General features: G+C 45.5%; 1 long non-coding RNA gene across 1 annotated transcript in view; it reads right to left on the reverse strand.

Annotated features, from left to right (window-relative positions):
* Positions 1-3057: 3057 nt before the first annotated feature.
* The window catches only part of LOC141745197 (uncharacterized), a 47209-nt gene continuing 37932 nt past the window's right edge, over positions 3058-12334 (reverse strand). Inside the window, exons 2-4 of the long non-coding RNA XR_012587700.1 lie at positions 9707-9803; positions 4061-4200; positions 3058-3165 (exon numbers count right to left, since the gene is read on the reverse strand). This is a non-coding gene — a long non-coding RNA (uncharacterized LOC141745197). The remainder of the gene's footprint in view (positions 3166-4060; positions 4201-9706; positions 9804-12334) is intronic.

A 12334-nucleotide genomic window follows, 5' to 3' on the forward strand; every position in this document is an offset into this window, starting at 1 on the left:
GAACATCAGCAACACATGTCAAAATTAACTGTGCTTCTAGAAACCTGTTTTTCTTTTTCCATCTGCACATCTGTTACTCCAGAGTGAAAGCAACTAAAGATGATGCTGCATCACAAACACCGCCACTGGTACCACAACACTGACCTAATGCCTTCCCACCTGCCCCTGGGATTAGCAGGGCTGGTGACAGCCAGGCAGACAGACAGCAGGTTTCTCTCTGGGTGTTCAGGATTACATCATCATAGAGCAGATATAGGATAGACTGTAGGGAGACAATCCTAATAATTAGGAAGAATTGTAAATACATGGCAGGGACACAGCTAGAAATCACAGCTGATTACATATGGGATGCAAGTAGGAATCTAAGATGAAGCAGGAAAGGACCTGACCAGAAACCAGTCTGAGAAGACGACTGATACAGGAGAGGGGAGTCCCAACAGATTCGCAAAAAAGGCCTGTATTTTCATGGGAACATGCACTGCTATCACTTGAAGATTGAAAATGCTGACTAAACAGAACCATGAGGAGATTGTGCAGGCACCACACTACAGCTCCACCCCAGTCCAGCACCCCAAATTCACTGATGGACACTTCTCAACTTTGCCTTAATGTCAGAGCCAGACAACAGCACTTTGACCTCCTCTGGGAAAGTCTCCTGTATATCTACACAACCACCCTCCCTGAGGCCAGTATAAGGATTGCCTTGAGCATAGTGGCATTTGGCTCTTTTCAACTAAGTGACAGATTTCAGGATTTCAAGGCCCTGTTCATCAGTGCACTGGACAAGTACCCAGAGCACTGCTGTAACTGCACTGTAACTGCTGATACCATCAGGTTTACTCTGCACTGCGGTGGACTTTTCAGCATCCTAATTGTGGCAGCCTTACATGCACAAGTCTCATTACACTTTCATATGTCCTAGAGTGGCTCCACGTGGAGTGCCTAGAGGCTGAAGAGGGGTAGTTACCCTGCCACGAGGAGTTAGAGACAAGTGGGTGATCTGGATAGCGAAGCAGGTCCAGGACCAGAGCCTGCAGCTTCAAGATGTGGCAGAAAATTGCAGATATTGATGGAGGCTCCATGGGCTGGTATCTGATCCATGGCAATATGGAGGCCGTATGAGAAAAAAAGCATAAGTAAGTAGGTAATGTATTAAAAATATATATATATATGTAAATTAATGGATGAAAGTAAGGGATGCTACTGCAGCACAAAACGCAACAGGTCTTACAGCTGCCTGTATGTTTGATGGTCAGTTTTCTGCCTTAGTCTGACCAATGTCAGTATAAGGTATTTCCCATGCCATTCCTTTAGGTAATACAGCTAAACACAGATAATTCTGGATATCTAGCTATAGTAAAAAAAAAAAAGGCGCTTCCTTGTTTACAACAGGCACTAAATCAAGCCTTAGCTTATAAAAGGGAAGAGTCCCTTGGAAACTAATATATTGAATTTTCCTCACATTTAGATGGCTGGCATAACTCATTCATTTCAACAGAGTTACTTTTAATTTCTACCAGTGTATGTGTAGTCGAGTTGTAATAGGATGACGTCTTCTTACCACAGGACTCAAACTAGATCTTCCAGACAGCTGGTAGCATCTAATGGCTGCCTGTGGCATTATGCAATGGCTGCAGTAACTTTCGGTTCCATCGGTGTGTGGAAAGAATGAAAATAGAGAACTGAAGATGACTCTGGTTTTGACATGTATAGGAAGAAGCCCAAACCACAGGCTACGGTGTGTTGCATGGTGGTAAATCTCAGGAAAAGAACTTCCTATTATCTAATATGGAAGGAGAATGGAAAAGGAAATATAATACAAACAAGTTTGATACTTTATGAGGTGTTGACCTGAAATAATTCCAGGACCTAAATTTAAATTGAAAGGTATATTTGGGATTTGCTTTTATTAATTGGATAAATATCAATATTCAGTTTTCCCATTTTTTAAGTTTAAAAAAAAAAATGAAACAGCACAAAGATTTTACTGTCTTTCAGAAAGCTAGACTGTTTAAACAGCTGCAGCCGTACCACTTCAAATAGAAGATAAAATTTTTGCATGATAAACAAAGTGACAGTGGCTTCACATAGGCTACAGCTGCAAAAATTTGGGTTTCCTCCTTCACTGTTAAATGAAGGTGTCAAAAATAATAGCCAAACTGCATATACGGACACAAGTCTTTCTCCCTATCCTTCACCTGCCTATTAAACCTCAGGCTATCTCTTTTCTTGGGTTATACTTAAATTTCTGTCATGGCCTCCAGCATCCTTGGTGTTGAGGACAGAAATACATCAGAACATCTAAGCTTTTTTTGGTCAATGTTACTTAGGGCTCATCAATTCAGTTGTACCTTTAAGCCCCCAAAGTCCTATGCTAGCCTTGTGCCTTTTCCCTAAGGTGCAGCTGTCTAGCCCTCAGTTTCCTTGCCACTCCTCTCCTGGAAGAGCAGGACCAACAGCCCTGTACATCCCTGTGTAGCACAGCTGTGCCCAACCCTTAGCCCCCTCTGGTAAGCCACCTATGCCGCTCTGCTTTGTCACACGACTGCATCAGCTGCCCTTGGAACAGCACAGCCTATTTCTGCAAGAACAGTGGGTCTGCTGCTGTTGTAGAAAATCGGATTTGTTGCATGCACACACACAGTCTGGGTGTGCAATGCACACACAGTCAATGTGATACTCCTTGAAAGCACTGGAGCTACTGTTCAGGCCTGCTGTGGCCACCCAGTGAAGCATGTGCATGCTTGAGGAGGACACCAGCAAGGAACAGGCTGCCACTTCCAGAAAAATTGGTGCAAGCTACTGCCAGCCACCTTCTTCCTCAGGAGTAACCTGAGAGCACACAGGGACTGAGACAAAGAATTTTTCTGGCAGCAGAAATAGCTTGAACCTGGCCACCTTGAGCTCCTCAGCCTCTCCTATCTGATGTGTGCCCATCTTTTTCTATCTCGGAAACCACCGTGTGCAGTTCTGGATGACAGTCAAGGAGACAGCAGGTTGTGTGAACGAAGCTGTGAACTGAGATATACCTGCGGCAAACAGGAAGAAGAACGTTGGATGCTTTGCCTGGTCTTGAGGGCATCTGCTTCTCACCTGGCAGCAGTGCATCCTTGCCAAGGACCCTGTTTTGCACAGAAACTTTCCACTGATCCTGCAGGACTGCCCCTGGAAGAAGAGGAATTTTACCAGCCTTTCCTTGAAGTTCTTCATTTTCTCTTCTATGTCACAGGTATATTCTAGGACAGAAAAGCTGTGGGCTTGGTAGAAAATATACTTGTACCAAGCCCACAGATTTTCTGTCCTAGTAAGCAGAAGGGATCAGCAGAAGTCCTGCCTTTCAGGACGCATTGCTTACAGCACTTGGTTCCTCACATAGCATCCACCTTTACCCAAGGGAAATAGCCCAGATATCAAGCACCTTTATGAAGCACATCTAGATGTTTGCTTCTCCACTGTGACAGCCTGGCATGCATCTCTGCTCTCTCCCCACAGGGAAAGGCAGTGACTCTCTGTGCCTGCCAAATCTACCATGATATATGCCACCAATGCATCTCCTAAAAAGTGCTCCACAAAAAGAGCTTATCCCCCGCACTGCTGCACAGAGGGAGTTTGCTGGAGAGGAAACAATAGGCTGTTTCCATAACTGTTGGAAACTGTTCCATATGGCTTTTGCCATAACTATCTTGTTCCCTGCCTTCTCAGTAAAATGGTCTCAAGAGGTCTACGCTAGAGTGGGAGCAACAAGGCTAACACCAGTGAGATGAAATATAGACAGGGTATGTCTGGGGAGCAGCTGAAGTTGATGGTATCAGGTGAAACAGGGTCAGAGCAAGCATTCTGGAGAGACATGGGGAGAAAGTGAGTTGAGTAAACAGCAAAAGATGACAACTGATTGTGTCATGTTTCTGTGGCAATAGCTAACAGAGACGCTGTAGAAATGGACAGACCGTTGCAAAAAAGGAGAATCAGCTATACCCCTTGACTGGGACAATTTTAGAGGATGTAGACTGCCCTGCCATCCTGACAAAAAGCCCTGGGATTTTGTGTCTTCTCATCTTACCAACAAGATGCAGTGTTCACCCATTAAGCAGCAGTGCCAGGCGTGTTTACCCTGCTTCCACCATTTCATGACGGGGAGATTCAGATCTCAGTTCAGGCTCCTCCACTGCTCCTCTGACCCAGCAGCATATCTTCCTCTTCCTTAAAAAGATGTAAGAACGATTTTCCCCCTTCTGCCCCTTAAAAACCACACATCTGGTCCCTCTAACCAGAGCTAGCAAAGTCCCTCCATCTTCCCACTCCACCAGTTTTCACTTCCCCTCCAGGGCAGGGTTTTTTAATCGTCTCCCTGTTCCCTCAGCACTGGTGGTACAGGCTCTTCTACCCCCAGATATTCCACTCGATGTGGCTGAAAAGGAAAGAGAAGTAAGACACTGTGCATGGAATCAGTCTGTGAAGCTCTCACATGCTGCCTCTTCCTCCAAAATTGGCATGACATACTGGCCACAGTTTCCAGGAGTGTTTATATGGAAGTGGTTTGGTTTTGTCTGGCTACTTGCTTGTCATTTTCTTGCTCTGTTTGTCTGTTTTCTCCACTCTAAATTGTCATCCTAAGCAGAGGTTTTACTGTAGTGATGCGCACATCTTTTTCTGACCACTATAAAGCCATGCACAAGCTGTATCCCTTTCCTCCCCAGTCTGAGCTCTCTTAAGGCCAGGTGCAAACACGAACATTAACACACTGCAGCAGAGTCATCTTAGTGTTACAGGAAGTTAATGTTTGGGTTGGTTTGTTTGGGTTTTTTTGGGTTTTTTTTTTTGTTGTTTTTTTTTTTTAAGCTGACCTTGCATAAGGCCCTTCAAAATCAGGGAACAGTTGCTTTATTTCCTCTCACCACAAGCTAAGCAAGACTTCTTCTTTCATCTTCTTGCAGGATATGCCAGCTCCCTGCCCCTGGATGCCATGCACCCAGAGATGCTGCTGAAGCCCCTGGCATGGCAAGGCACCACAAAGTCACTGGGCACTGGCCTGGCACTGCAGCTCTGGTTCACTGACTTCACAAGAAGCTGCCAACAAACACCCTCACCACAGATGCCATTTCCACCAAGTCCCTCTTGCTTTCTTTGCACTTCAGGTTGGAGTTGTCCTCCCACCAGAAACTGGGGTACCAACACCTCCCCAGGGTTCACCACCAGCCGCTGCGTGTTTCAAAGTGCAGCTTTTCCCCTCACTGACCCAGAGGGCCTGTGGCTGCCTACAGGGCAGTGGACCTACATCTGTACATATAGAATGTGGAGGAACAAAACTATGTAGACATTGCCAAAAAAAAAATTTCAGAATACCAAAACATACTAAGCTATTATAAAAGCAATTACTTATACGCAAATTTTACTTTCATTTGTAGTTTGAACTCACAGTGAAGTCACTAAGACTTTCCCAGCAATCAAGAGCAGAAGTAAGCCCAAAAATAATTTAAAGTTTTCAAAATTCAGAAGAATCTAAATTCCCAATGGATTAAACAGGAGAAGCTCCACTGAATTCAACGCTTACGCACTGATGCATGAGAAAACTTGCTGCCCATATTGCTTAAACCTGTGGGCTGGCACTTATCTGAATCATCAGAATCTAAATGTAAATTTTCTGTCCGGCCACTACTGAGAACATTCTAGTTCTTAACACCATGATAAACAGATCTAACCCAGTGATCTCTCCAAAAGCTGCAACGAGGAGCCACAGAGGCTCGGGCCTCCGCACTGTAGAGATGTTTTCCCACCTCAGAGACTCTCTTAGGAACAATTTTTGATGGCACATTAACATCATGATTTTTCTTTATTGATTAATGTATCAATTCATCTTCTGTGCTATTTTTTTTCTCTCATATGAAACTCATACAGAGTAAGAACGGTCCCTGAGGGGGAAAAAAAATAAAGCAACCAAACAACAAAAACACCCCCAAACGTAATCCTTGTTGCCAAGTTAGTACCTTTAGAAATTCTGCGTCTGCTTACTGTTAATAGGGAAACTATTAAAACATTTAGTCAAAGATCAGGAAGCAGCAGTGGCTACTTATGAACTTTGCCATAGCAAACTAATAGATTTAAATGAAAATGTGACTGGAAGGTATGTTTTCTATCTCAAGTGAAATGACCTGACCAGGAAGTCTCATCAGAAACAAAAGTATTCTACTCTCTGGAACAGTCAGGCGAGTCTGATCTTGTATACACTGAATTCAGTGGTAATAATTCCAGTATGTTCCCTGGAAGCAGAAATAGACCAAATCTACTCTCCCTAACTGTAAGCAAAAATAAAACCTTTTTAGTGAAGAATCATTGTTTTAATAGAATGCCTTAAATTCTACTGTTGTGCACAAAACATTAAAAAGCCTGTGGAAGAGAAATTTTCATCTCCCCTACCTTGCCAAAAGGCAAAAAAAAATTCCCAATTTTGGATTGGTGAGGATTGCCTCAGCGCTGGCTCTAGGGAGCACAGCCATAGGGTAGGAAAGTCCATTTGCACAGCAGACAATACAATGAAATGCCCAGGTTTTATTCTGAACCATAAATCACCACTTACATAAACACGCAATTTTACTGAATTACACCCAGGTCTCCTCCAGCTCCCAGAAGAATATGAATGAGGCTTACACAGCTCAGTCAGCCTGAAGTTTTGTATTGCATACCAGAGAGGCACAGCCCAAAACTTTACCTTTAGACCTTCCTGAAGCTATTGTGCTGCCAGGATCCTTTAAGAGTCTGCAAATGCTAGCACAGGTGCCCATAAGTTGTCAGGCTGCTTAGTTTTTAATCTTGCATACTTTTTTTTTTTCCAAAACGTTGTCTCAGCAAGTCATTGTGGACATACCATTCAAATTATAGGAAGAGCCACAAGTATTTGTCTTCAAATATGCCCTTAATTCTGTCCAATTTAGCTGGCAATAACATCAACAATATTATGTAAGGGTAATACGGCAGCCTATTTCATAGAATCATAGAATGGTCTGGGTTGGAAGGGACCTTTAAAGACCATCTAGTTCCAACCCCCCTGCCCTGGGCAGGGACACCTTCCACTAGACCAGGCTGCTCAAAGCCCCATCCAGCCTGGCCTTGAACACTTCCAGGGATGGGCCAGCCACAGCTTCTCTGGGCAACCTGTTCCAGTGCCTCACCATCCTCACGGCAAAGAATTTCTTCCTAATATCTAAGCTAAATCTCCCCTCTTTCAGTTTAAAACCATTGCCCCTCGTCCTATCACTACACTTTGTGATAAAGAGTCCCTCCTCATCTTTCCTGTAGGCCTCCTTTAGGTACCGGAAGGCCGCTATAAGCTCTCCCCAGAGCCTTCTCTTCTCCAGGCTGAACAACTCCAATTCTCTCAGCCTGTCCTCACAGGAGAGATGCTCTAGCCCTCTGATCATCTTCATGGCCGTCCTCTGGACCCGTTCCAACAGGTCCATGTCCTTCTTATGTTGGGGGCTCCAGAGCTGACGCAGTACTCCAGGCGGGGTCCCACCAGAGGAGAGTAGAGGGGCAGAATCACCTCCCTCAACCTGCTGGCCACACTTTTGATGCAGCCCAGGGTACCGTTGGCTTTCTGGCCTGCAAGCGCACATTGATGGCTCATGTTGAACTTCTTATCAACCAACACCCCCAAGTGCTTCTCCTCAACCCGTTCTCTGGCCAGCCTGTATTTTGTGCTTGGGATTGCCCTGACCCAACTGCAGGACCTTGCACTTTGCTTGGTTGAACTTCACGAGGTTTGCACGGGCCCACCTCTCAAGCCTGTCCAGGTCCCTCTGGATGGAATCCCTTCCCTCCAGTGTGTCAACCGCACCACACAGCTTGGCGTCATTGGCAAACTTGCTGAGAGTACACTCAATCCCACTGTCCACATCACAAACAAAGATGTTAGACGGCACTAGTCCCAGTACCAACCCCTGAGGAACACCACTTGTCACTGGTCACCACTTGGACATCAAGTAGTCCAGTTTTGTTTAATATCTTTATCAATGGTCTGGATGAGGGGATTGAGTGCACCCTCAATAAGTTTGCAGACGACACCAAGCTAGGTGGGAGTGTTGATCTGCTTGAGGGTAGGAAGGCTCTACAGAGGGACCTGGACAGGCTGGATCAATGGGCCAAGGCCAACTGTATGAGGTTTAATAAGGCCAAGTGCCGGGTCCTGCACTTGGGTCACAACAACCCCAAGCAACGCTACAGGCTTGGGGAAAGAGTGGCTGGAAAGCTGCCCAGCCGAAAAGGACCTGGGGATGCTGGTGGATGGCCAGCTTAACATAAGCCAGCAGTGTGCCCAGGTGGCCAAGAAGGCCAACAGCATTCTGGCTTGTATCAGGAATAATGTGGCCAGCAGGAGTAGGGAAGTGATCATGCCTCTGTACTTGGCACTGGTGAGGCCTCACCTCGAGTACTGTGTTCAGTTCTGGGCCCCTCTGTACAAGAGGGACATTGAGGTGCTGGAGCGCGTCCAGAGGAGAGCTACCAGGCTGGTGATGGGCCCGAAGACCAGGTCACATAAGGAGAGGCTGAGGGAACTGGGCACGTTTAGTTTGGAGAAGAGGAGGCTGAAGGGAGACCTCATTGCCCTCTACAACTACCTGAAAGGAGGTTGGAGAGAGGTGGGTGTTGGCCTCTTCTTCCAAGTGAATAATGACAGGACCAGAGGAAATGGTCTGAAGCTGCGGCAGGGGAGGTTTAGGTTAGATATTAGGAAGAATTACTTTACTGAAAGAGTGGTCAGGCACTCTAACAGCCTGCCCAGGGAGGTGGTTGAGTCACCATCCCTAGAGGTATTTAAGAAACATGTAGATTTGGCACTTCAGGGCATGCTCTAGTGGCAGAGATTGTATGGGTTTGGGTTTTTTTGTGTGTGTATGGTTGGACTCGATGATCTCAAAGGTCCTTTCCAACCATGAAGATTCTATGATCTAGCCAATTCCTTATCCACCAAGTAGATCCAGTTCTCTCCAATTTTAAAGACCAGGATGTCATGTGGGACAGTGTCAAATAGTCCAGGTAGATGGCATCAGTTGCTCTTCCCTTATCCACCAACACTGTAATGCCATCATAGAAGGCCACCAAATTTGTCAGGCATGATTTGCCCTTAGCGAAGCCATTGCCAACAGGAAATTCATTAGGCACTAGCTATTGTTCTAACACCAAATGATGAAACTTTTCCTCAATTCCTATTCAGCCTTTACGAAGGGAATGCGTCTGTGGTCTTGGCAGGTGCTGTGTGTGCTGTTCCTGGTCCATGGAGATCTCCATGGATCTGCTGTGCATATAAATTCACGTTTATAAGACAAGGAGCTATAGATCGTATGGCAGAGAAGCAAACTGATACTAATACCCAAAAAAATGTGTGAAATAGGAAATAATTCCTACACATCACATTGCCTTTTCAGTTACCACCATCAGAAAACTTGTAATCAGTGTTTCATTTTTACTAATCTCACACATGCACAACAAGAAACGCAGAGGATTGGAACCAGTTATGAAGAGAAGCCAGCAGAGTCCCTAAGGATTCAGAGTTATCCTCAGGGCTAGGCTAGAGTTATATGAAAGGATAAAGTCTGGCTTCTTCCACTCTACCCAAATTAAATCCATCCAAATACCAGTAATAGGCTATTTAATCTCAAAGGAAAACATCGAGAGATAAGAGAGAACAGACGTTCAGAATGACCGTGCTTACGCTGCTCATGAAGGGATCAATCCTGTGGCTGCATTCCCAAGGCAAGGGCTTCTGGGGATGAAGGAATTCCATGGAGTGACCTTTAGCTTCTTGATTCCTGAAAGAGATAGAGGGAAAAGTCAGCAGACTCTTCCAACACCAGTGTTCCCTCCTCTTTATAGCAACAAAGATTTAAGGGTTCCTGCCCTCCTGCAGATGAGAGCTCCTCAGTACTCAGAAGCCTCCCCACAAGCAGAAAGGCAGAATTTCCTGTGCCACCTGCATAGCCAGGGCAGCTGTTCCTGCAGCAACCCCCCCCCCGCCCTCCACTCTGCCTCCCTTTCCTCCCATCACAGGGCAGTAAAACTGTCACATTCAACACAAAGGTTTATAGGATCACTCTACCAGCGTATGGCGGTTGGTCTGTCTTTCATGCGGTTGGCTCTCTGACCAATTTCAAGCAAATCTGACAATAGCATACCAGCCAAAGAAAAGACGTTCTCCAGGTTGAAGAAAAGCAGACAAGGAGAAGGGAGATTTTATAATGAAGAAAGGGCTACAAGTGTGGATGCCACTTAGACATTGGGGAATCCAGGCACAAGTCATGACTCAGCGAGACCGGCATGCCATTAACTCTGCTGCTTGTGCAACACTTGACAGACATGCCTGCAGGAGCACTCAGCCCTTTGGTTATTTATCTGGGGAAAGTGGGCACATCACCAGTACAGGAAGTCAAAATCAGTTATTAACTGCATGGTGTTTTCACACCTGGAGAAACTTGCTGTCATCTTTAAGATTACTATGCCACCATCAGATTGGCTTGAAAATGCCCAAAGGCTGGGTAGGAAGCTGTTGGGAAAAGGGGGCGAGTAAATAGCAAACTGTATTAGTCACTAACCTAATTCTGTTTAGACAAAAATTACCAAAATATAACAAAAGTAACTGGTAAAAAGTAAAACTACTTCTAGAAGTGTTTACTTATGAAGCAGCTTCTGTAAACACAGAGCTTTCTCTGAATCCAAACATAACTAAAATTTTTTCAGGGCAGTACAAGGTTCTTACGCAAGCAGAAGATTGTTCAAGAGTTCTCCGTTTAAAACATGACAGCATCAGGGAAAGTCATACATTGTACGGTAAATATTGGATTGCACTCTGTAGAAAACTTCTTTCTGTTTGTCAGGCTCCTGCCTTCCTCTACTTTTTCTGCTCAGACATGCAGTAAATAATCAAACATATAATCAGCTCTTTTGAGCCTTTAAGGAAGTTTATGTGAAGGAGAAAGGTTATTATAATGAATCAGTAAAAACAGAGAAGCAGTGTGGTTATCCACCATCACGTCATGGCCATTCCAGCATCTGTAGGAAAATTCATATTATGGTTTTGTAACATAAGGCTTTGGTAGCAACAGTGCCTTAAAGTAGCCCTGCTCAGGCCTGCCAGCTGCTTACTCCTGGCACAATGGCCCCCGTCACCATGCCAGACCATATCAAGGAACAGCTTTGACTTTAAAAAAACAAAAAAAAACAAAAGGTAAACCAAAGATGACCTTTTCTCTTTTTTCCCCAGAGTTGTTTTTCCAGGGCAGATCAACTTCCTGAGGTGGCTTGCAGGATAGCTGGGAAAACACATGGACCAGCGCTCCTGAAAGAGCAGCAACATGCCCCAGTTGCCTGGGGCCTGGAGCAAGAACATCTTCACTGATATGACATTCAGGGCTCTTCCTGCTGTAAAGCTACAGCCTTGGGCTCCTGCTTGAATATATGCAAAAGCCAGCTGTGGCCTTCTATTGTCAGATCGAGCATTCCACTGGTGGATCAAACAAACTGTTGATCCTTTCTAGAAGCATCCCAACATCTCCAAAAAGTTTTGCTGGTTTGCAGCTGTACCCCAGGATTTATGAAAGTAGGTGCTGCCCAAGTGACCAGGGGCTCCCCTGCGTGTGTTTCCATCAACCCATTCTTTCCCTCTGGTGCCTTCTGCTCTTCTTTAAACACAAGTTTATGCCCTGTGCTTTCCATTTCAATTTTTCATGCAATTTCTAGTCATTTACATCCAGATCTTGACCTCAGATTTCTTCTATGACTATTGCTTGCCTCAGTCCCTCTCCAGCCCCTGGTTTTGCATCCAGCATGCCATGTGACAGCATAACCATCAGCTCCAAGCTAGAACCTCTCCCTCTGCCCTGCAGAGGCTTATCCTTCTTCTGGATCTCATCCCACACCATGAGCCCCACATGGGAACCCAGTGGAGCTGACAGACCTTGTTAGCAATATGGCAGGACACCTCCAGGTGTCTGGGGGCCTCAACAAGTTGTAGTGTCACACAGTTGGCTCAGCATGTGGGCCAAAGGGGGTTGGCAGAGAGCAGAGCCCAAGGTGGGATCAGGGTCTAGGACAGCATGGGACACCAAGGATGGCTGCACACAAGGGGAAGGCATCTTGCCTGCACTCCTGGGAGCTTAACCACATCCTGAGTGGGACCATGGGTCCTGAAGAGGCCCCAAGGACTTCATGAGAGAATTTGAGGGCTTTCAGGGATAGTTTGTCTACCTAGGAGGAGGGGGAAGGATTTATGGGGGAGAACTGTAAGGAAGGGAGGAAGAAATCCCTCATAGATAAAGGCTGGGCTTTTGGGAATCAGAATAACCTC

This window comes from Larus michahellis, chromosome 6 (assembly GCF_964199755.1).
Source record: "Larus michahellis chromosome 6, bLarMic1.1, whole genome shotgun sequence".
Classification (NCBI taxonomy): Eukaryota; Metazoa; Chordata; class Aves; order Charadriiformes; family Laridae; genus Larus; species Larus michahellis.